This window comes from Nomia melanderi, chromosome 1 (assembly GCF_051020985.1).
Source record: "Nomia melanderi isolate GNS246 chromosome 1, iyNomMela1, whole genome shotgun sequence".
In the NCBI taxonomy this organism is placed as follows: domain Eukaryota; kingdom Metazoa; phylum Arthropoda; class Insecta; order Hymenoptera; family Halictidae; genus Nomia; species Nomia melanderi.
Window position 1 is genome coordinate 9794213 of NC_134999.1, and position 21749 is coordinate 9815961.

General features: G+C 41.7%; 1 protein-coding gene across 2 annotated transcripts in view; it reads left to right on the forward strand.

Moving 5' to 3' along the window:
• The window catches only part of LOC116427687 (uncharacterized), a 142806-nt gene that overhangs the window by 16815 nt on the left and 104242 nt on the right, over positions 1–21749 (forward strand). The window contains exon 1 of one of the 2 annotated variants that reach the window (XM_076367662.1): positions 12506–12680. The exons of the other annotated variant lie outside the window; for it this stretch is intronic. The gene's annotated coding sequence lies outside the window, so the exon portion shown is untranslated. Of the gene's footprint in view, positions 1–12505; positions 12681–21749 lie in introns of those variants that run through there. 2 annotated transcript variants of the gene reach the window in all.

Below are 21749 nucleotides of genomic sequence, written 5' to 3' on the forward strand. Positions count from 1 at the left end.
ATTTCATGCTTTTAAAATATCAATAATTGCGAGATAACGTTATATCGTTTGATATAATTTATCTTCGTAAAGTGGTACTCTAAATATGCTTAAGGATATGCGAGCAGATATTTTGATCAACGTAATCATTTTAATGAGAAATAGCCGATTACAAGTAGGTATAATTAGAAACATGTATTAGCTTACTTTTCTTAGACTTTCTGCACTTAATTATGCTTAAAATATAGATTATTGAGGATATGGTGATATCTATGGAGAGATATTTATGTATAAACGCAAAACGCATTGTAATTTATATTGCAAGTGAATAACTACTGCAAGCCGGTTTACAAAAAGCGCGGAACAGAATTTAATCACGGAATTGCAGGAAGTTTAATTTTATCAGTTCCAACCAGATTGCAAGACGATATTAAAATGTGAGAAATGTATCGGTGTAGTAGATAGAAGGTTGAGAATATATTAACCAAACGAGATTATAATCGGACTGCTGAATCATGCAAATTTACATTTATACAAGAAAATTTAAATAGAGATACACTTACATTACCAATATACAAAACATAAATATAACTATATTAAATTACCATGAAATATATTCGTATTTCTTGAGTAGATCACATAGGTACTGTAAGTATTCAGATCGTGTACATAGATATCTTTTATATTTGTGTATTTACTAGAAAAAAATATTTTATCTTTAGAAAAATGATAACAATTCAACTATCATTGAAAATCGTTAATTTTCGAATAAACTATTTTATCATCATGAATATAAAAAATGTGTACCCAATAGTATTTTCAGGGTCCACCATGTCAACATTTTCCTAAATACAAATTTTCGTTTTCAAAACAAAATTGCTCTTGCAGAGTTATATATAATTATACTTTTTTGTTATAAGAAATATATTACAGTTTCGATATGAAAAAGTAAATATACCGATGCATATATGAAAAAATATTAATACAAAAGATTAAATGCAAATCAAAATTTGTCAGTAGTAATGGATAGAAAAATTTCTTCAAATTTCTTGTCAACTTATCTCCCAAAATAATTGTAGGGTTTCGAAGATACTTGCGATCTGCTCGGTCTCATCGCTACCTCGTCGCACCCAGGTATACCCGTGGTTCGCAGCGTAGATGTGAAAGTATCGAACGCGAATAGTCGCCGGGATGAGACAAATTTATGAAACAGCGGCACGTTCATTGTACACGGGGCCAACTTCCAATGAAATTCTGACCGATTATGTAAGAATTTCCATGAAACCCTCCGCGGTGAATCGGTGAAAGCAGAAACAACGTCCGTTATGACCTTTTAACGTTACGTTCGGTGATTTTTAACGGTAATCAGCCCGAACACTGTGCGCACGAGACATAGACATTGAATGAATGAAGGAGAGAAATGAATATTCTCACGTAAACGCCAAAGTTGGGATTGCAGACGCTCCGTGAATATCCTATTTAAGTTTTAAACTATGTCGTTTTCATTCTATCGATTAAAATATATATTGTTTTTATTTGTACGAGTATTAGTTCGGTTGGAAGGTTTTTTATCATTTTTATGGATGTCGAAGGATAAATGTCATTTCGTTAAAGAAGAATTTGTGAAGAAAGATTCTGTTGAGCTTGCAAAATAGCGTGTTTATCTGCGTTAGACATTTTTACAAAAGTGTATAAGAATCTCGAAAGAACGGTTGGAAGAGTAGAAAATTAGAAGTAAACAAATTAGGAAGAAGGAAAGCTGAAAGAGTAGTAAATTAAGGTGAAGAAATTAAAAAGAAAAAGGGCGGAAAGAGTAGCAAATCATTCATAATACTAAGTAAAAGAAAAATAAATTTTTCATTTCCTTTTCATTCAAATTATTAAAAAGAAATTAGTTCAATCGAAAAGTCTAGTATTTTTATGAGATTAAGTACGAACTTGGTTTTCGTTGAAATCAGAAAAGTGTTCTAAAGAAACACAGTTGTCGGAGTCGTGACATCGTGTCTGTGTGCAACAGAAAATTTTGTTCGCGATGTAAGACACGTAGAATGTACCGCAGTGTTGCATAAGAGTAAAAAGAATCAAGCCCGACTACCACGGCGAGAAGAATGCGTGACAGTGACGAGGAACAAACACGAGAGAACTAGCCTGCGATAGATCCCAAGTGCATTCTAATGCTAGCGGTACAAAGCGCGCGTTAATTACGCTGATTGACTTAAACCTCGTCGCCGAGAATTTAAGAGGCTCGCTCGTGGAAAGCTCATAAGACGGTGTTTCCCCATGTCTTACGGTGTGCGTTTGCACGCGAGCGCGCGACGCACATAATTGCACCTTCCTCGGGGAACGCGTGCGTGCACGGTGCGCCATTTGAATCATGTTCGGCTCGCGCGTGCAATTATTAAATTGTAATCTATAAGAGCTAGATGTAATAAATTCGAGTCGTTTGATTTACGCCGCGCTTCGGCTGCGTGTCGTTGAGGTTTACCGCGTGATGTTGGTGGAAACGTTCGGGGATATTAAATATAGAAACATTTTAATGGATTGGAAAATATCTGTAATTAATCCTAAGTAAATTGAGCGACTTATTTGTGTGCAAAAGTATTCATTTTTAATACTGTTTTTAAAAAAGATCTTGACTGTAAAATTTTTAAGCTTTCAAATTTTCAAACCTTCAAACCTTCAATCTCACGAACTTTTAAACTTTTAAACTTCTAAACATGTAAATCTTTAAACTTTCAAACCATCAAATTTTCAAGTTTACAAATTATTACAAATTCTGTATTAATTTAAGAATAGCTTTAGGAAGTTTGTAGTTAGATGGCTATTTCAGAATTCTACTACGAGCTATTCCTTACTCCAAAGTAATTGAATGAAAACTAATTCTCCAAGTAAGCGAATGCCGATTTTTTATTGCACTTTCTAACTATACTTCCCAAGGCGTAGTTCCCATAACGATACTATAGTTACCGAGACGATACTGTAGTTTCGTTCTTGGGAACTACAATTCCCATCCGTACCGAATGTGTTAATAGTAATTGAAACGTACGTGTCCTTGGGGTTCGGACGTGACGTTGCTCGTGGGCATTATTCGTTGCCCGGCGAAACGAGAACACCGCGGCCTTCTTAATTAAGACTTAATGGAAGCTTCGACCGCCCGTTATCTCGCCACGCCGATCTCGAGAATTGATTTCCCTAGTACTACGGAACCAGTTGCGCGATCGACTGCTATCACTGTGCACAGCCGACATTTTTCTAAAGACGAGGGAACACTTGGGGGCCGTAATTGGTCTCGGCTCTTTATTCTGGGCATCGACTGTCGCGAACTCTTTGATCCTTGTCGCCGCGGTTCTGTTTGGCTTGTTGGCATTGGATTGGAGGAATCTTCGTGATTCGTTAGACTTGATTTCTATCTTTCGATGGGCATGTGTCTTAGGATGTCGGGTTAGGTTATTGATGCTTGGACTTATTCTTGTGGAGTCGGGCTGTTGGAACTGTGCCACTGATCTTGTTCGAGATACCACAGAAAATTGTACCACTCGGTAGTCGTGTAAGGCGATTAAGAAATTGTTGCTGTTCAAATTCCTTAAAGCATACGCGTGCATGTACCAATAAACGCTATTACAATTTATTATCAATCCAGTCGAATTAAAGTCACCTTCATCGAGTTTGTGGAGGATGTACACTTTCGGTGAATTTATGTTGCGGATGCATGGGGATAGTGCCATTTTATTGGTCGTTAGTATATACAACATACGATGTAGAATGTTTGATTTAAATTTTACTGATAACATGGTCTCTGTTCTTAATGTAAGACGAAACTTCAAAAGACAAGTGATATTTAAAGTCTGCTTCTGGTTTTATTAGAACGTATGGTGTGATTTGTAAATGTATTTAACTTGGAAAAGCTAACAGACATGAGGAATTTGATACAATAAAATAATTCTGAATCTCCTAATATAAAATAAAAAAATAAAGTAAATAATTGTTTAAGTGATAATAACTAAAATAAGACCATCATTCAATTGTATATGCTGATTCTAAAGGTCTTTACATATACGTACTCCTGTTGTCATTATAATAAATATATTTTCATAAAAATATAGGTAACTATTGAACGCATTTATTAAAAGGGACACCTCGTATAATACCTATCCGAGGCACAGATTACTTATAAAGAAGGCGAATAAAAATTCCAATCAACAACTTTGAATACCTGTTAATGAAGACGTTAAAGATGATTGCACGCGCTAATAATAATTCACGCTGGTGTATCAATCACAATGATTGACTAAATCGTTACCCCCAAATGTAACTCTTATAAATATAGAAGATAAACTGTTTCTGTGAAAATTATTACTCTCCGCGCGGTTGATTACACACATTGCTTTTATAATTATAAGGTTCATACGCTACCGTTCAATTAGTATGCTGCATGCATATAATCGGGGATGATTTTTGCCGCGCGTACTGCTAGACCGGAAAAAATCGTTTAAACTCTCAGTAACGCGTTTTCCGTTATTCACGGTTTATTTACAATGTTGTTTCAGTTAATATTTATCAAATGAAGAAGTTAATAATTTTCACAATTAGAAATATTGAAATGGAAATGGAAAATTTTGTATGACCTCGCTGTTCTTTATTTATATGCCATCAAACTTTTTGTATTATAAAGATAAGTTCTCCCTCAAGATATGCACTGGAAAATGATTTTTTATTATCGATAATGATGGTCTTTGAGTATTTAAATATTAGTTGGTAATAGGAAATTGATAATTATGGTTAACATCATATGCACAAAGTCGAAACGAAACTTCGCTTGTTTCGTTTATCCTTGGACAAATATCTACGTTTCAAATTTATGGGCGATTGTGAGTCACTATTTTGCAATTAAGAGTAAGCCATTTGTTTTAGTGCGTTCTGGTGTAGCGTCAAATAATTTCGAAAGGCTTAGAGTGATTTGTGAAACGCCATTGTGGCGCAATTTAAGCCTTTATCCACTGTTTACGGAACTTCTGCATGTGTATCTTCCTTAAAAGTTGGTTTAGTAACTTTCAGGTTTTTTGTGAAACGAACAATTCATTTTTAGAATATTATTTCTTTGCACATATTTTTGGAACAGAATTTATAGGTATACATGAATACATGTACTTCTAGAGTAATTTCTTTTACTGTATATAATGGTGCATTGTATATAAGGGTTACTTTTTGGTTTTGATAGAAAATAATTGCCATGCTTTTAATATAACTACTGAATAATGTAAAATTTATTGCTATATGCTTTAGCTATAACATCATCTAAATCCTTCGAGGTTTAATCCTTCGAAGAATCCCCGCAATTTCTTATAAGACTGTCTTTGTTAGAATCACTTTATACCGTTAGTTAGTTAGTTTTTCCATCTCCAGAAAAAGAAGAATTTAGTTCTTCGTTATAAATGTATGAATGATGTACAGATCGAATGTTGATAATACAAGGATATTGTAATAACTGAAAATAAAATCTGAATATCGTCGAAAACAGGTGAGTTAATTGAAATACTACAACCTACATATTTATACAAATAATAAATGCGATTAATAGTAGTGTATCATTAATTGCTGCAGCTAATATCTTTACAAAACTTATTTTCCCTAGTAGTGCATTATTATATCTCTTTTAGCCAATGTTAAAAGTTACTAAAATCTTTTATGGATTGAAAATAATGAATAATAGAAACTAACATATACAATATTCTAAAACAATTCAATCATTAAATTATTCCATATTATTATATTTCCATTTTATATTATCAAATCGTCCTAAATCATTGAATTATTCGAAATTATTTCTATTTAAATGATTAAATTGCTCTAAATTATTTAAACTATTGAATAATTATAAAATGAATACTATCGGCATTGTCGTCGCAATTGAACAAACAATCATTCCGATACTCCCCATTATTTCCACACATAAAAGTTAACGACGTGAATTATTCAGCGAACAGTGAAGCAACGAAACCGCACCGGTACGACGCAGAATCCGCGCGGCTGCATAAAAATACGCGGCGAAAGATCGCACTTTTTCCCCGGTTGACACACACGAGTGGCTTGTGCCGCCGGTTATTTACGGCCCAGCGGTTTATTGAAAGTGAGAACACGATTGTTCACGTGAAAACATTTCGGTCGCGCGCGCAGAACAGCCGGACGTCCGTGTGTGGAATCGCGTTATTGCTTTATGGCCGGCTGGTTGGATTTCTTAACGCGGACCTCTGCCACGGGGCACAATAGAACAGCCCCTGCGACAGATCTATGAGGCTGCCGGGGCTATTTTTGACGTTTCGATGAATCTTTTTGCCTTCAAGGAAATCTTGATTATGCGTCATTCAACGGATATTAATTTTTTTCTCTCAGTTTCAATAAAAGACATAATTCTAAGTGTTTTTAATACTTATATTACACAAATATCGCTTTATTCTCGATCGACGAAACAGCTTCAATGAATATCTAAATAATGTTTTTAAGTATCTGACGATCCGCACTTTGGGAGTCTCCGATTTAAATAATGAAATCAATTAAACTCTTTTATTCAATATCACTAAGGTAGATTAGTTTTTTGTCCTATAATTTCTTTCGCAATTGCTCTCTCTCTAGAATTTGTTATTAATAGTTCACTTAGAACAAATTTAATTCCATATTCATCTATACTCACATTGATTTCAAAGAATAACTAGAAAGATAATATTCAATGTGGACTCGAAAGATTTGACGTTTATCTTTAGTAATTTACGCTTGAGATCTGTCTCGCAAGTTTAGCACGATATCCTATGATAAGGGATTAATAATATACTTATGATAACGCTGTTTTAGTACTTCAATATCTAAGAAAATAGTAAAACTGTGGCAGGCAACTATACATACATCTTTAAGTCTATTTCTATCAGAAAAGTAGTATACTACTACTATTTATTCGAAATAATATCATTATTGATACTACGTTGAACAACAGTCCATTATAGTAAAATATAATTAATTAAATATAATATAAATATAATTATACTTTTGTACAAAAACCAGATCCGAACAGGTTAAGTAACCTACAATAAAATTTGTCAAACAACCGTTCTATCGCAATAGTCTCCATTACTGTACAATCAGATATTTGCCTGAAGTTAAAAGTGATCTTTTATCAATCTTTTTCTTATAAATTTATAAGATTGGTTTTAAAGTATTAAACATAATGACTTCAAGATACGATCTCCCGTGATGCACGGTCTACAAATGTAAGAAACATCGATGATGAAAGTTATATGAAAATGTGGATATTTATATAAAGATTCATGACAAAAAGGTAATGAACTATCAAAGGCACAGTATATACATGGAAAACTTTGATACAACTTTGATACAAAGAAAAATTCGAACATTTCCAAAATGTTGTACGAATTTTTCTTCGGTACCAAAGTTTTTCAAATAAGTATATACTGTGTCTTTAATACTTCATTATCTTTTTACCATGAATCTTTATGTAAATATCCACATTTTAATATAATTAATATTCCCAAAACACATAGAAATTGCTACGAGGAATTTCAACAGTAAAACGCGTAATCGAAAAATGGCTAATTTTCGAGAAATCTCAGGCCTTCTTGAGTGTTCCAAGGATAAAAAAATTATTAGGAAATTATTCCTCGCATATTGAATTAGCTCATAGAGCAAAAACTGCACGGTTTAGGTAAAATTCTTCAAATTGACTTTCGGTCGCCTGGATCGCAAATACCGGACAATGCGCCGCAGCATTAAAATCTCTTGTCCCCATATATCCTAACCACAACGTGCACTCGAATTCTTGCCGTTCGCGTTTGAATAGGGTATAATATTCTTAAACGGAGAAAGCGGAGTGCACAGCATAACGCAAATATTACAGGCCAAAAGTGAAGTCCGCAGTATCGAGTTCCGAATCGGACCATCGTTGCCCAAGATCCAGTAGTCGTTACGTGGCTTAACGATCTTCATAGTTATTCACCCAATAGCCAGCTCGTAAGTGTAACGCCGCTCTAGCCGGGGTTCGGCCGATTGTCAGACGCAATTGTTCGAATCGTTAGCTCCATAAAGGCACGCGATAATGGGTACACTGAACTTTCCAACATTCGTTAAAAGGCTCTCCCTATCTCGCCGCGGCGGAACACGTACGAGCGATTCCCGTGCGAGGGTATGCGGCTCTGTGCGGATGCGTGTGTGTATGTGCGTGACGGCGGCCAGCTTTTTGCGGTCGTATCAGTAATAGTAATCAGGATTTACTATCGTGTGCCCCGTTATTGCACCACGGGCTCGAATAACTGCGACAAATGCTCTCGCCGGCGATCGGACGTGGCTAGGCCCCAAACGCTAATAGACCCTCGGAGGTTAGATCCTTAATGGCGGATGTTAACTGCATACGAAATCGTGCGGATAAGGCGATCTCTTAATGACACGGGGATTATTGTTAATTAAGAATCGGACGGCTAGCTCGCCAATCCTCGCACCGGAACCGTAATCTTGTATAGTAGGTGCAGACATTAATTCGGCGCCTTTTCGTTTAACCCCGCCGCGTTCTTCGGCTCTTTTTTTTTGACCCATTCGGCCTTTCATTCTGCCAGTACCGCGTGTCGTGTGTTTAATCTTTTTGGATTTATTCACACTCTGTCAATGATAGTTTTGGACTTAGGAATGGCAAGAGGAAGTTGTTACCCGGGTTAATCGATTGTCTATTCCGAAATTTGATATTTTGTTTATTTATCCTGTGGTTGTTTTAAGGTTGTTCTTTGTGTTTTAAAAGTCTTGGTTTACTGTCTTAATGTTATAATAGAAACTGTGATTATAGTAAATAATGATAATTATTTCCAAAACTGTATGTTTAATTCACGTGTTTCAACAAATATTTAAGATTGTTCACTACGGAATTTAAATTCTCTAAGCCACAACCTTCATGAAATTAAAAATAAATGCTTTAATGCTAATTTATAACCCTATTCACAAAATTTCATCGAGTTAATCCAGTCTGATTTTCTATATACTGATTTAAGTGTCCTCTAAGTTGCAGACGTTAATGTACCACGCATACATATCGCACGCACAATGCTCGGGATTTTTCCAAGAGGAATGGCAAGAAAAAATTAGGACTCATTCAGTACCAGCTACTGATACAGCCGCGAGCCAACCCCATGGAATAATGCGACGCATAAAATTCGCAAAGATGAAGCGTTTAAGAATACCTAACAGTAAAAGCGAAACCATCATCGGCGGTGTATCGTAAAAAGTATTCAACGGCACGTTTCTGTTATTCGTTACGAGAATAATTACGATTCTCGCGTCTACCCGAAAGCGGATTCGCAATTTGCGAGGCATCGATAAAGATTCAATTCCTCCAATAGCTTTCGGAACACCGGTTCCCTGCACGCGCGTCCATGCGTGTAAGGCCGCCTTCACACGATCATATCGTAATACACGACAGGGTTGGGCGAAATGTTATCTGATTATACATTAAAACTAATGATTAAACTACAATTTTTCACCTAGTCGCAAATTAAAATTTATAATCATAATTTTGCACACCGCATAGTCATCTCAATTTCAGTCGTAGATTAGTAACAATTGATAATTATGAAAGGTAATTTATGTTTCATTACTGGCTTTGTTTTTACGTTGTTTATTCGTATTTCAGTTACAACTATCTTTTCACCTCGGTCATTCCGCGCGTATTAGGTCAGTTATTACCTTATTAAGTTCAATTGTATTTTAGTATATATATTATTATATTTAATTGTTATATACATTATTATGCAATTACAATTGTTTTATATAAATTAAATTAAAAAATTACTGATAAAATAGTAAGAAATAGTAGATAATGAAGGTCACGCATGATTGATTAATACTGAATTTACAGAACCCGTCAATTTGACTGATATTAAATTTTATAAACATTATTTAGCAAAAGTTTATGTTGATATTGATTGATACTGTTATATGAATACATATCTTAATTCTCTATTTCTATTCATTTCTAAAATCTTTGTCATCTGTTTTTCCATAAACAATACAATAAAATGTAAAACAAATGTCTGTAAATCTACCGTTAGCACATCATCTACCAACAATCATGGAACACTTTATTGAAAACTAATAATCCCTAAAGATTTCTTAACGAATCTTCCAAAAGCAATTGTAATCTTGATACAACAAAATCACCATGAATAACATAATCTATTCGCTTTCTTCTGAGACTATTATTCAAAGAAAGTTATTCAACTACTTCTTGATATAAGATAATTACTGGAAAACCTATTAACCCTAGAACCACCGTTATTACGTAATCCTTATATAAATTGTAACAATAAATTACTTCCAGTTTCTTCAGACATTTGTTATAGTATTTAAGTGAAACTACTTATTTTCAAAATCATTTCGAATATTCAATGCTTTTAACATATCAATAATTGCAAAACAAAAAAACCGAAACCAGTCATTTCGACTGGTACGGTAGTTGTAGTGTTAATAATCTTTCAGTACATAAAACGCTAAAACAGTGAAACCCGTTACATTTGTACTATTTCAAACTTCCCCAAAACTCGAAAATACTCATGATCTTCTATATTCTGTAACGTGCGCGTATCGTCGTGTGAAAGCGGCTTAAGAGTACGGTGCCCGTGAATACCGTGGAAGGGAAACCATCCTCCGGGAGGCCGTAATTGCCGAGCGATGCCTCCCCAACGTTTATTACGCTCCTCGCTAACAGAATAAAGAGGCTTCATTACAACTATTACGTAAGCTATCTATCATATGCGTTCAGGATACGGCCCGATAAGAGGTGCTAACGCCTGTCCGAGGGTCCTGTCCAGTGATCCCGAAGCGGGAGCGTGTACCGGCCTGAAACGACCCCTGCCTGGACAAGCCAGCGTTACCCGGGCCGTCATTTGCATAATTCGTTTCTCCCGCAGAGGTTATCATTACTAACCGACCTCAGTTGGTGGGTGTTTTCCAGGATTCAGCGTCGAAATACGCTGTAACCCGGGGCCCGGACTCGGCACCGATCGCTATGCTCGTGGAAAATGAACGGTTTCTCACGGAATCGTTGCGTGATTGGCCCGCGGATCGCATGTCTTCGCGGCTGAGGCCTGCCGCCCCTAAGAATCATCAGCGAACGTGGATGATTTTGATAAAAATTAGGAAAAGGTTATAACAATGTACTCTTGGCAGCGATGTTAGGTATCGATGAAAGTGTTGGATGAATGTTCTTGTGTTTCCCTATATGTTTGTTGTTTTGAGTTTTTGGGTGATCGTGGAAATGATTAGTTGTTTGAGAAACAAAGAATAATATATTGTTGGAAATGAGGTATAATTTCAGTAAAAAATATTTTATGGATGTTTGTAGTTTTATTTTTGTGTGTTGTTGAGAAAATTGAGGATCACTTGTTGAACAAAGGTGAAGAAAGATCTTATCATGACAAAGAAGTGTATAAATGGATATACGAGATTTTGTATGGCAAAGGTCACAAAACTATCGAGTCGTCGAGAAATTTTTCTTCGCTCTGTGGACTGTGATTAAATATTTGGGTTAGGTTTGGAAACAATGTCTGATTGCATCTCACACTTACACATGCATACATACATGCGGTTGCTCTAGTTTGCGCTGCGACTGTTAATTAGTAAACGATTAGATGCGATGATTACGTTGCAGATTTTATAGTACCACGGCTGAAAAGGGTGTGTAAAGGTTATGGAAACAGAGAAGTGAAAAGGAAAGGAGAGTCTGTAAAATGGACTCATTGCTAGGGCTATCTAACAAACTATGCTTTAAACGCGGGGATATCCGATGATCGGTTGGAGAAGGTGTATTTAGTAATCGGTAGCGGATCGGGTAACTGCGGGAAAGGTAGAACGGAATCAGGAATCTCCTAGTAGCCATTACAGAAACTCCTGTAGTATTAGGGGAATACTTGAAAAACTGTTTGAAAGTACTACTTTAAGAAATTTAGATGTTCTACTACTTTTCAATGAGGAAGAAGATTTCAAGATTCGAATTTGAATTATATTAGGTAATGACGTTGAATTCGAGATTTCACGAAAAAGTAACACATACCATGCATTTAAAAGTTAATTTTCAATTTCTTAATTATGTTAATATTATTTCAATTTTTATTCTTCCGAGATTACAATATCTATAATCTCCTATCTATGATATTTTGACATATTTATTCAATTAAAAGAAAACATTTGTTAATAATTGTACAAAATATTCACCATACAGTTAAAGAGCTTATCTTACAATAGAACAAAACACTATACTAAAACTCCTGTACAAATTCAGCTGACTATGCATTCAAAAATAAAATCTAAAAATGCCAGTAACGGTCTGAAATATGCAGAAAAAGAAAAAACAAAAAACGGAAATTGATCCATGAAAATCATTCGAATGCACATGAACGTGTGTATTTACATAAATATATATGTGCATGTACGTATACAAGTATACAGTTGGTTACTCACATAATCCCAGCTGGCCAGCGTCTGAAACGAGTAGAGAGGCCAGGGGGGACGTCTACTCGTGGCTCTCGGCCCGATAGTAATGGCGGAATTAGTTTCGGAACATCTTTCTTATTGGCTGAGCCACGAGCTGAGGTGGAGCGTGTGGCCGAATCCCTTTGCACCTCTTCACTTTTGAGCTACAGGCCGGCTGGGATCATGTAAGTAACCAACTATGCTCATAATATAGGTTATGTTCGGACGTACGCCAGCAAGCGCCATTTTTACAGCGTTGGCGGAATGATCCAATGGGAACCGTACCTAATACGTCCTATATACGATCGTTTTCGATTACGCCGGCTAATTTTCCGTGTTTTACGGTAACACGGGCTCCGGTATTATAATCTTTAATGACGCATTTGACACGGATACGCGTGATTTAATGCGCGCCGCGTAACCAGGATATCTCGCGCGGCAACCTGCCCGCGCTCGCTTATAAACTTCGGTTGCGATCGGCGGCCGATTGCACGGTGTCCTGGCCACAAGACACGCCGGGCACGCGGAACACATTGCGAAGGTGTCGATGGCCAACCGATCGACCGCCTGTGACAAATGCCAGGCGTCCACCGTGCACTAGGATCGCTTTATCGATGACCGCCGCGGACATCCATCAAGCAAGGGATCCACGAATCGATTCGATAGATGCCAAAGTTCATCCGTTGTCCCGACAGAGACATAATTGCAGCCCATTCGTACACGTCTCGCTTCGAGTAAGATCTTCCTATCCGTTGCCATGGAACAGTGGGTTCCACGTGGTTTTATTTTGCCGGTGGAGAGAGGACTTCGAAGGATCCGGGGATGTCGAGAGCCGAATCGTCGTTGTCGGTTGATGCATCGAATCTATGACGATCATTCTGCGGAGATGTCTTCCTTGAACGTGCCTCGCGCAGGAAAATTAATGTTAACACCTTGCTGACCGATGATTCTGCTGAATATGTTTCTAGTGCAGCCGGTTATCTTTCCGGAAACGAATATGAAATGAAAATGTCTTTAGACATTAATTTGTATACTTCACTATCGTATGATATATTGAAACGGTTTCCCGATTTGAAATAATGAATACGATCTGAAGTACTTACGAAGACCTATGGACCGGTTAGCAAGGTATTAAGTTGGCTATGAAGAAATGAGATCCTTTTTGGAATCGATAAGATTTACGTGAATCTTAGTTTCTCTTCTTTTCTTTCACAAAATTTTTAACAAATTTATATACCATTTACGTAACCGCAAATGAAATTTCCTCTGCGATATCAGAGATGTATCGGGTTCCACAGTGAAACAAAATTCTTGTCAATTACGATACCGATTTTTAAGCAATTACGTATTGCATTTCAAGTATATTAAAAACTTCTCTGAATTTTATAGAAACCTAAACTATATTCAGTTTCATTGTTACGGAACTGTGAATTTCGTGCATGGGAGCTTTGTTATTCTACAAAACCTACTTTTTAGTTGCTGTTACTATGATCAATAATATGTTATTATTTCATCGTATATGTATTCTACATTAATCACATCAGTGCTCAACAAAATCTGTCATTATGTCATAATTGAGTTTCTCATATCCTCAATTGATCATCCACGCGTAAAAATGTATTTTTATTCCCATTACTTTCTAATGCCAGCTAATAACACAAATCAGGGGAGCAAGTATCGAGAAACGATCCAGGAACGCTAGAACGTAGACAGTTTACTGGTAGAAAATCCTGGCAGGTAGTTCCTTCCAAAAGCAATTACAGGACTAAAGGGTCGAGCCACGCGATCCACGGCTGATCACGCGTACTAAATCGAACGATTTGCAAGAACGCGTGTAATACGCTGTTCGCGTGCGATCCCGCTGATGCCATGGCTGGAAACGCGCACGATTTAGAAAAATCTGTATTCTAACACCTCGGTACAGGCCGCGCGGCGGCGCGGCTCGTTGCAACAGATACAAATGTACGGTTAACCGGGCAAGCAAATCCAGCATCCACCACGGGAGAAATAATAGTTCCTGCATAACCATTCGCCGGTCTATAACCGGTATTTAGAGGCATTCCTCGCCTGTCCCGCGATACACTCATAAAGCCGGCATGCCTCGAATTATCTCAGTTCGATGGAAAGAAAAGAAAAAGTTGGGGGAAAGGAAGGAGGAAAAGGTAGAAGATCGAACAATGCTGTAGTAACATTAGCCGGCATCGACAGTAATCACATGTGTGCAGTATTTTTATCTTGATGTACCCATTTTTTCACTTTTGAACAAAGTATATTTTTTACAAAAGAAATTTTTATACATTTTTCTCTTCTTTTCTCGATCTTTTTTTCTTTATTTCGTGTCAGGTTCTCGGTGCTTGAAAGCTTCTTTTCATTATTACGATATCGTTTTTCTTTTAACGTGAAGGAAATCTGATACCAGACACCCCCCGCCCGTCTGGGGGAAAGACCGAGGGGTAGTGTGAGGTTGTATCCTCTAAAACCTCCACGGCAACCTTCTGCAGGCTTTGTAGAGGGAGCTACGGGAGTTATATACAGAACTCACTTGCAGCTCCCCCAAACCCGGCCGGCCATTTCTTTACTCTGGCAGGCCACGTACCCGGGTAAGAGAGGTATGCCTCCTCTCCTCCGTTGTACTCATTTATCAGAAGTACGGGAAGGTCACGCCTTGTATCGCTGTCACCTCGGCGGCCGCATAATCACGAACCCAGAGCCCCCGCCCTCTCGGTCGGAAGTTACACCCGTTCGGCAGGCGACGGGGACATTTCCATGCTTACCCCGGCGCCCGCTATCAATAGGATCCCGGGGCCGCTATAATGCGACCTCTTAGCCGCCGCCCCTGGCTACTCCGAGCGGGGTCGTGAAGCGAACGACCCCCCTCAACGGCCTCCTTCTGCGTCATCACTTCGTCGTAGAAGGGGGCCACCGCTCTCCACGACCTCTCGCTTCTCAGCATTGCCCCAACTGGGCAAGAGGTGTTGCTCCGGGAGCGAGAGGTGTTGACCTATTTTGTCTGTCAGGACTCGGCGCAGCGCTGCAAAGATGGGGCACACCTTGCCACATTGGTGGCAGATCGCCGTCGCTTCCTTCCCGATGCGACACAGATAGACACCGAAGTAACCGTGTCCAGTGACTTCCTGCGTCGGACGGTACGCGAACCTACCGAAGTCTCTCCTATGCCACCTATCGAGGTGTGGCAGAAGAGCCCCGGGGATTCATTCGCCGGTATGGGGACGTAACTCCCCACACCATCTGGTTTGAACGAGTCGCCAGGCCCGAAGCTAGAAGCTCTCGATCACCTCTGACCCCGGCGGGTACCCTTGAGCCCAGCCAAAGATGCTGGTGGGACTATAAACATAGGCGTGCACCGTCGCCTGCAGCTGGAAGGAAACTTTACCCGCCAGAGCCAGCGCCACCATGGTAAACATGGTGCGGTACCCGCGGATGACCCTTATGGCCATTTGTCTCTGGAGCCGGTTGGCCATCTTGATTGGGGCCCATATCGGGACCCCATTCAAGGCCATGGACCGCTCCAGTCCCGTGTACAGGCGACGCACCAAGTTCCCTATCTCCCGAGATTGGGCAACAGGCGGTCTAGAGCGGCTGCCGCCTTTTCCACTCGGGGGACGAGGTGGTCGAAGTGTGCTTCGAAACTTCAGTGGCTGTCGAGGATGAGCCCCAGATATTTCATCCGGGAACTCACCTCTCCTGAGGATCCACCCACCCCGACCCACTACCTTCCCGGAGGTTTCGACCGAGGCCAGCCGTGAAACCACACGGCCTCTGCCTTCTCTGGGGCTATCCTCAATCCCAGATCGCGACAACGGCTGCCACTACAACCTCTGTTCGTCGAATGGTCCTCCTGAAGGTTCTCACGGCGATTTCCGCCAAAGTATTGTCTGCGTTGCAAACAAGTGTGGCGCCGTCGGGAAGCGAGGATCGTAGGACCATGTTGTATCGGAGGTTCCACAGCAAAGAACCCAAAACGGACCCCTGTGGAATCCCACATTCTACCTCCCTCCGCAGCATGCCGTACCGGCCAGGGTATTCGATCCCTCTGTCCTGTAGGTATGCTACAAGCATACAAGTGCCTCCCCAATGGTGGCCCAAGGTAGGAGTTGAATGCGTTGACGATATCGAGCGATATCGCCAAGCATACCCTACCCTGGCTGACTGCCACTTACAAGAAGGCTCGTACTCGGTCGACGGTGTCCACAGTTGACCTGCCCTTCTGGAAGCCGAACTAGCAGTTAGTGAGGTCGGGTCCGTCGCGGGACAGGTGCCGGAAGGGCGAGCAATAACAATGCGCTCGAACATCATTCCCACGTCGCCCAATAGGCATATAGGCCGGTCCGCGGAGGAAAAATTCGTAGGCCTGCTCTCCTTTTTCAGGAGGCCCTTCTATCTCCATAGGTCGAGGACCTGCCTCAACCTTAGGCACGCGGTGAACAGGCCGCGGAACTTCTCCCTCAGGATTCGCCCGGAACCAGCGTGTTATCCCAGCCATCTCCTCCTCCGTGATCCCCAGCTTAGGGGATTAGTCGGCGACCGGTTCCCTTGTCTCGGATAGAGTCGGGACACCTCCCCCTGTTGGGGGAATAACAGGGGCAGTGGTTTAAAGCCCGCATGATGGGTTAGGGTCCCCTTTTCCCGGGTCTCGGCGGGCAAGCAGTGTCCCACCTGCTCCGGTACTATCTGTTTGATAGTAAAGCTTTGGAAAGGCAGCTCGGTGCTACCAAGAGCTTATCTCCACGGGACTCGTCACCCCCAGGAGACACCGCTGGTAGGACTACGGTTCCGGTTGATTAAACCTCATCTCAATTCCGTCGGACTAGCCGGGGGTACAGGCTCTTCGTTGTCGGGGGAGCCCAGGGATGAAGACGTCCCATTACCATCTTGTACGGGCGCCCCCACGGTTTTCTGTTCAGAAAGCCTAGGAGATCTCTTCATGCTTGAGCCCTTGTTGCCTTGATGGCCAGTAGCAGGGCTACCGTTTTTCCACGGTAGACTCTGTACTGCTCGGCAGCCCATTCCTCGTTGAATCGTTGTCGTCGACGGCTACGGGTGTACCGGCTCTGCGCGCGGACACAGTCCTTCCTCAAATCTGTTATCTCGCGCGACCACCAGTGCACCACCTTTCTCTGGAGGATCATGATCTGGGGCATGGCGACGTTGCATATGGATGTCATTGTGCCCCGGAACTATTGTATTTCGCCCTCACCTGTCCGTCGACGACGTGGACTGCCGCCATCAGGTCGTCCTGGTTCATCTTCTTGTTTACCCATCGCGGTGGTGGCTTCTTCTTTCTCGGACGGCGCCGGGATGCCACCTATGAACGGTGGAGGGGCTGATCCGCTAACTTTCACCTCATGATACGGAGCGCGGCCGGAGGCGTTGTCACATGTTAGGTTAGCAAGGGAGTCACTTCCAAGCGACGGTAGCACTGCAGGAATCGAGTTTGGAGGGCCTCTACCGTCGCCTGGGTCTACCCGATGACCAGCTTCTTGGCCACTGGGCATCGGACCCACAGGGTGCTGAGGCCGGATGAGGAAGGCCGGATTTCTCCGGTCCGTGCCTCCTCCATTCAGCACCCATCAACCGATGCAACAACGGTCGCTACAGTCTACGGGCTGACCGATTTTCGCCCCGGTGTCCTCCAGTATCTGTGCCATCTTGGTTGCCAAGGCATCTGCTATGGCTACGCCATCTTTCCCGGGGACCTCAAGAATGAGGGCCCCGGTGACTGTCTTCCTCCGCCTGAGGGAGATAATTCCCGCGTCAGTCAGATTAGTCTTTTTCCTTGCGGCCTCCAGTACACCCGCATAGGTTGTACTGGCCCCCAGAGGGACTGTCACCGTAACAGCCATCGTACGGTGCAGGGGTGGGTATTTTTTGTCCGGCCCGACTGTGTCTTGCCGGTCACCAGTTGTAGTTCTCTGGTCTTCACCGCTATGCCCACTCGGTGGGCGGGCTCTGCTGCGGAGCGGTGACCGTTCAGGCGTCCTCCGCCGGCTTACTTCCGGCTTGGGTGCCTATCTGGCCGGTTTTCCAGTGGCGTGGTCCGCTCCGGGCAACGGACTTGTTCTTCTTTGCCGATTGCTATACCGGAATCGGGGAGCATCCTTGGCCCAACAGGAGACTGAACTCCCTTCTAAATGACGCTAACTTCACGTCAATGACGGAGCCGATCTCCCGCAGTAGGGTGCCCTTGGGTGTGGCCTGCTCCGGAGCTGCCTCCGTCCTCGTCTGAAGATGCGGTCGTGTCTCCTCATTTCTCGACAGCGTTGAGAGTCGCAGAGTCGACTCCACCCTTCGCTGTGCCGGCCGAGGCCATGCGAACGGCGGTCGCACAGGGTTTGACGGGGCGGCATAAGCGCTTGCCCGTCCCCTACTAGCTCGCGAAGCCTGGCCATTTCGGTCTTCGCCAGCTAACCCCGAAGGAGGTTAAGATCCACCTTCAGGGCTCTAGTAGCAGGTGACGCCGACCGTGTGGTTATCACGGTCACCGAGTGGTTTTTCCCGGGTCCCGGCTGGAAAGCAACGTCCTACCTGTTCCGGTACTATCTAGTTGATAGTAGAGTTTTTTGGAAAGGTAACTCGGCGTTACCAACAGTCTATCTCCACGGGACTCGTCACCCCCAGGAGACTACACTGATAGGGTTACGGCCAAAGCTGATTAAGCCTCGTCTCAATCCCGCGCCCATGGGGACCTTCTCTGTTCGGCCTATAGGGCGGGGGGTACAGTGAAAGTAAAACTACGGTCCCTCTGTCTGTCGGAGAGGGGATGGAAGATCTTCTCGGCTGTGGAGGAGGGACCGAGGGGTCGAGAATTCTCCATCACTTTCGCCTCCGCCTGACAGGCCTCTACGTACTTACGTTTGGTCTCAGCGAGACCAACGTAATCGCTGGACGTCGGTGGCCGCCCTTTCTTTTTACCTTCTTGCCTCCTTACCTCGGGGTTGGTCGCTAGCGACAAATGCACCCACCAGCCATGCCTGGCGCTTACTGCAGGCACGCCCTCCTCACCACGTGTCGCAGCTTGCGGTTAGGGATTTTTTATGGAGATTTTTCATCCTCGCGGGTCGGCTGGTTAAGGCGAACTCCCCGTTCCAGTAAAACATGACTACTGGTTTACGACCTGATTGACCTAGGGCACTCCGGTTGCGCAACCTGTACCGGCCCGCCACGCGGCCCGACCCCTGGAGACCTTCCGCTTGTCACTCGCTCTTTAGCCTCCGACTCTCTTTAGTACCGACAGCTGTCGATTCGGAGTTGCAGGGAGTTCCGCGTGAAGGTGAGGCAAGTGGTCTTGACCAGACGCAGCCCTCCGAGTTCGCCTAAATTCCTCACCTAGTTCGACAAAGTGTCCTCCTGCTGTATGGAAATATCAGATCCATCGTAGTTTTTGATACGACCCGCAGGTTTGTCAGAGTGGCGTATGGACCTAAATGTACTGCCCCGACATCGAGAAGGCCACGCCCTGATCAGTGCTCCCCGTGATATCATTTCTATTGTTCCCTAGTTTCCACTTTTGAGGAAAATATGTTCTTTGCAAAAGAAATTTTTATATTTTATATCTTCCTATTTTCTTTTCTCGATTTTTTTTCTTTATTTCGTGACACATTTTGGGTGCCCAAGTGGTTGCTTTTCATTATCACGATATCAGTTCCTTTATTTCTGTTTATGTTTTCGTGGTTAATTTTTTTCATTGCGATTTGTCCTTGTATTTTTAGTGTGCTGTAAAATTGTTCGAGAAGTCGTGCTATTTAATGAAAATGCTGACGTAATAATTGCGGGGCAATCAATCATTAGGATTTTTGAAATTCTTGTTTATACTCAAGTTAAAGGAAAACTAAATTTATAGACTCTATAAATAATATAGTTTCCCAATGTAGTCTTCAGTATAAGATGAAGGAAAAAGTGTGAGATTAAAGCTAGTAGTATAATATTATAATATCAGTTTAACACATAGTCATTAAATAAAAGGACAAATAAGTGTCACGCAATAATAAGACACCAGATTATCAACATTTTTCAAAATAGTTTATACTTTACCTTAATTTATATTTTCCTACAAATATTCAAGTATTTATATTCGTATAAATGAAACGATTTGCTTAACACAAAGCGAAACCCATTAATAATAAATACAATAAGTTTCTTAAAATATAATAAATCAATGTAAATAATAATAAATATTAAGAACAAATCACACATAGTAATAATGTAGCCTGGACAACTGGTAATCCTTAATTATTGCGAGTATTCCTATATCACATAAATTACCATTTTTTCATGGAATCGCTATATATAGAACGTTTCATTCTTACTAAAAAATCAGCTCACGTTTATTTATTCAAACGTTACAAATTTCCAACCAGTAAACCTTCAATCTTGCCCACTACCCACCAATATCAAAGTCTACTTGTTACTAGAAAATTAGCTTAACCTCATCTGTTCAAACATTACAAACTTTGATCTTATCCATTGTTCGCCGTTATCGACGTCCATGTCACTGATATTCCTGCATCAAAACCGATGCACGGGCTAATCGGCGAAACGACAAGATTCCAGATGGAACACCCTTCATTCCGCTTCTTCATTCCAGTGCTGTCTCCATTCACCCTGAACGATCCGAGTGACCCACTTCGGGTTCAGCGGCGCGGCGAGGCACCCGGAGGCTAGATTGCCCCGATCGTAAAGCGTCGTTAGACAAGAGAACGGGTCTCGTCCCCAGCCCGTCCGTCCGTCCGTCGAACCACACGGAAACGAAAGAGTAACTGTACGCGCGGAAATTCCCCTCGTGGGTCGCGCGGGTACGCGTTTCGCGCGAAAAATATGCGCGCTGCACGATGTGTACCGGCGGAACGACACCGGAGTCACCGCTAATGAAACATTTACCGCCGCCGTGTTTCGAAGAAAAGGTAATTAAGATTCTTGGCGCGCGCTGCCAATCAATGAAACCAGGGGGAAAAAATTGTTTCCCACTGGCATCAGGCATCGCTATCTGAATTGCGAATAACTGGGAGTTAGACTGACACTGGGAGCCGGAGCCACTTCACTCTTGCTGATTTTGTTTTTCTCGTTTCTTTTTTCTTTCTCTTCGATGTTTCAGACAGGAGTACTTTACTGGAGGAAGTGCGTTCATCTATCTAAACGCTGTGGCAGTTTATTAACACTTGGAGTGGCAAACGTGTTTCGATTATAATGTAGGGGTCCTTATGTTGACAATTAAAATCTCTAGCCAGATTTTAATA